General features: G+C 36.6%; 1 protein-coding gene across 1 annotated transcript in view; it reads left to right on the top strand.

Annotated features, from left to right (window-relative positions):
- MIB1 (MIB E3 ubiquitin protein ligase 1) overlaps positions 1-4,591 on the top strand; it is a 234,167-nt gene that overhangs the window by 35,135 nt on the left and 194,441 nt on the right. The gene's annotated exons all lie outside the window — the stretch shown is intronic.

The raw sequence follows: 4,591 nt of genomic DNA, 5'->3' as shown, positions 1-4,591 counted from the left end.
TAATTCTGTCTTCCATTGCATCAGTTCTACTCCTCTACCCTTCCAGAGTGTTATCTATTTCTGACAATTTAGTATTACTCTTCTGGATATCTATCTGTAGATTTAGAGTCATTTCTAGTTTTTCATTTATTTTGTCATTTTGTTCTTGTATTTTCTTCCAAAATTCTAAGGTTTTTTTCTGTGTTTTCTTTGGTCTCTCTCTCAATCCTTTGAAGATATCTAAAGATAATTCTTTTGAATTACTTATCATAGAGTTCCAGTCGTGCTTCTTCCTCAGGGATGTGTTCTGGGGACATTTCTTTTTAAAAGCTGTAGTTTTTTGAAAATCTAAGATTGACAGGTGTTCAAATTCTTTAACTTGCTAGGTTTCAAAATAATTATCTTTGTGTTAGCTAGGATAATTTCTTTCTTTGTAAAAATTTTTTTTGTATTTGTATTGAGGGCTTGGAATAACTACAGAATTATTTTTCCAAAATGGGTATTATATTAATCGATTATATAATGATTTAATGCAAAATACAGCAAATTCTTAGTAACTCAAAAGGATGATTAATCACTTTTTTGACTGTTTGAGTACCTTACCTTTTTTATCCTTATGTAATTGAAGAAAAAATAAACACTCAAACCTTTCCTGTTTATTTTTCTTTGTTTATATAACCAAAAAAAAAAAAGCTACTAAGGAAAGGAAGAATAGATGAAGACTGTATCCAGCCCTTTGAAGGATATTCTTGAATACTGTAGCATATAATGCCACAATGTGGGTAGCTTTGAGTTGTGTAGTTACAGTTTGGTGGTTTTTAATTCCAGTTTACATTATGTTTAGACTAGAATACAGTTTCTTTTGCAGAGGCATTAATGGCCAGTGATAGGATTTTCAACTTGTAAGCAGGTGAACCAGTTTTGATTCTTGGTCATTGGATTTCATCCCCACAACCTACTGTCAGTGGAGGCTTGTGTATTGCTATCGTGCTGAACAAATTTTAGTGGAATTTTCAGACTAAGACAGATTAGGAAGAGAGGTCTACAATCTTCTGAAAAATAAGCCGATGGAAGATGTATGGATCACAAGCAACTGGACAGCATTTCATTCCATTGTGCATGGAGTCATCAAGTTGGGGGCTTACTTGATGGCAGCTAACAACTTAATTAGCCATAGAATAGAAGCATCATTATCATCTAATGAAAAATGGTAGATCATCCATTGGTAAGTAGTGCTCTCTCTTATGGCCGTTGTGTCCATCATTGCTATCCTGGAGATAAAGACAGTTGAAAGGGAGTGAGCCAACAGCCGACAGCCCCTGGGAAGGCATTAACTTCGGGGAATAACCTGAGATACAGTATTCATAAGAAAATGACCTTGAGACCATAAGAACTAGATAGTGCCTAGTTATCTCTGTCAGCCACTTGGAAAGAGATCGAAATAGGAGATTCTGGATAGAGTGGGAGAAGAATATGGAACAAAACTCAAAATCACGAAGCAAACCAGGCTTACTGATCTGATGAAGACTGGTGAAGTCCCCAAGACTATGGCCTGTAGTCACCCCTTGGGCTTGAAATTGAGCTCACTCTTATGGCTTCCAGCGAAACAACAGATAGGCCTGCAAAGATGAACAGTTATACCAGGTATGTACTGTCCTTAGAACAATCAACTATGAAAGATCAGGGCAGTATTTGCACAGGGAGATAGCTCAGAGGGCAAGAATGCATAGGAAAGGACACAGGGGAAAGGTAACCATAGGAAGTAGAAAGAGAGCTGTTACATTATGAGGATTGCAGTCAAGTCAATATCATGAAACAATGTGTATGAACTATTGGATGAAAATGAATTTGCTCTCCAAACTTTCACCCAAATCACAATTAAAAAAAAAAAAAAAAAAAAGAAAAGAGAAGGTAGTTTGCTAAAGTAGGGATAATCTACACATGAATAATGAAAAGTTCCCTATATATAGTCTCTGAGATATTTATTAAGTTCTTTGATTTCTGCATATGTATTGCAGAATTTGTCTAGGATATGGGATGATTTTCATCACTAAATTATTAAAATAGATCACTTCATTATATTAAGTACAGTATAATTTTTTATATTTGCATTTTGCTTTAAAGCCTTTCAAACTCTGTTCACCTCTGTTTAGCCTTGCAAATATCTTCTTCTGAAAGGAAGTATTTTTTCAACTTACATTGGGTCTCAAAGTGGTTTAAGTAAATTCTGAGTATTGCTTAGCTAGTAAATTATAGCACTTGTTTCTTAAATCATATACTCTTGTTTTTCTATTTAATATAGTAAGTTAAGTGTACAGGTCAGAAATCGTGTCTGATCTTGTCATTTTCCAGGCTGACTTTAGATAATTTGTCTTTTAGTCTCTGTATTTGATATGCCTGCCAAACACAGTTGCTCCTGGTTCATTGAACATTGCAAAAACAGCAAGGAGGCCACATGTTCTGACCTCCTCTAATCCCACAAGAGGAAGGCAGGGTTACCAGCAGTAACCCAAGGCCTATTACTGCAAGACCAGACATGCTGCCTCCCTCCAGCCCTTTCACCAACCGTTCCTCCCAAAGCACCCACCACCTCTCTCTTGGGTTTGATAATTCGCTGCAGTGGCCACACAGAGCTCACAGATTATGGGGTTTATTAGGGAAGCACCACAGGCTACAATTCAAGTTCCAGAAAAAATGCTCAGTCTCTCTCTCAGCCCAACATCCCTCAGCCAACAGTCTCTCACAGTCTCTTTCCCAGCAGCGCTGGTCCCTTGGTGTCTCACTCAGCAATGCGTGTCTCTTGCATCTCTTTCCCAGCAATGCGTGTCTCAGGAGCCTGTGTCTCTTTCAGCAGCACGTCTTCCTCAACCCGCCGTCAGAGAGAGAGTTCTGCCTCCTTTTGAGCCCGGCAGGCTGGTCAAACTAGCCAATCATAGCATCAGAACTCTAAGCACCTGAGAGAGAGTGGGCACCTCCCAGAACATTGTTTTGTGCCCACTCCCGACAGAAATACTCCAGGTGGACAACTTCAGCAATCAGTAGCTCCTCAGTTGCTCATAGCAAATCCCACCTTGGAGTTTACAAAGACTTATGGGTAGAAAAGCCACACTAAGTAATTACTACACTGCAAACATACTCTGTACTGTTCTGAAATTTCTTTCTTCCTTTGCAAGGTCTACTTATCTTACCATTTCTGTGAAACTTTTCTTGATTCTTTTTTTTTTTTTTAAATTTAGTTTCTTAGGTGAATTCCTTTCTATCAGTGGAGACATAGGCTTGTATTTTTAATTAATATATATTTATTTATTTTTGTTGGTGGTTCCCTTCCTATTGTTAAGCTTGACTCTGTTACTTTCCATTTCTCCTGTCATCACCTTAATTTAAACTACCATTATCTCTCCTTGACTGCTGCACGAGCTTGTGGTAACTTGACCTTGTTTTACTGGCCACTTTTACTATCTTCCTGTCTGTATAACAAGAGTGATATTGAAAACAGCATAAGGCTTGCCCACGTTAGGAGTAAAGAAATAAGTTACTGAATGAGTTAGTAGACACTGATGTCTGCCGATCTCCTTTGCTCCTACACTTACATATTTGTGTGGGAGAAGACTGTAGAAGGAGTTGCCCACGAAACATCTTATGGTGTCTGGCAGCATGCTTTTGTGTAGTCCAGTAGGCATACAAGGCATCTCAATTTCCTTCTAGTTTCCCTTCCTCCCTCCTCCTTTTTTTCTTCTTTCTTCCTTCATCATCTCGGCTAAAGCATAGGCTTATCCTCAGGCCTGGCCCTTTGTTTATAATTTAGTTAACTTGAGTAAAGTGTTTTATAGAAAGTGAATAGGATAGAAGTTTTTTACCTTATCAGGAAGTAGCAATAATATATTAAATTCCTGTAGAATTTATTAATAATACTGCTACTTCTGTGCTCTTAATTCTTGCATATACAGTACATTCTTATTTAATTCTTAGAACATCTCTCACCTTTATAGAACACATTGTTTCCTGCAAAGAAAACGGAGGTCTTGTGAATGAAAATGGCTTTTTTTTCAAAATTTAATTACAGGAAATTTCTAAACTTATGCACATAGGGAATAATACAATGAACCTTATGTATCTATTACCCAACTTCAACATGGTTGGTCGTGTTTCATTTAAAATTCACCTTATTTCCTCTCTATACAAGTACCATTATTTTGTATGTGAACAATTCAGTTAAAGAATGACTCTTCCAAGAACACAAAGCTAAAACTTGAGTCCAGGGGAGTCTCATTATTGTACTTAACAATATAGCCCTTGCTAGTTGTCAGCACTCTGGCCTGACTGTATAGGATGTGTCTGTAAAATAGTGGGACTCATGTTCATAAGCTACACATTATTTAAAATAAAAAAAAAATCCTAATTTTAAATTTATTGAACTAGTGATATTATTATATTGAACTAGTGATATTATTATTATAACAGAATAATAGAGGAGATTACTCAATCCTAATACCATAAAATGTCATTTATTTTCATTATAGTGGTACATTTTGTAGTTCTAATACCTATCTCATCCATCCATGTGAATATTTATGGTGGATGTCATTCTATCAAGTGCTTAATTCTTTTTTTT

The sequence above is a fragment of the Orycteropus afer genome, unplaced genomic scaffold (genome assembly GCF_000298275.1).
Source record: "Orycteropus afer afer isolate SDZICR_OR568_19922 unplaced genomic scaffold, OryAfe1.0 scaffold00030, whole genome shotgun sequence".
NCBI classification, from domain to species: Eukaryota; Metazoa; Chordata; class Mammalia; order Tubulidentata; family Orycteropodidae; genus Orycteropus; species Orycteropus afer.
This window is presented reverse-complemented; position numbering and strand designations above follow the sequence as displayed.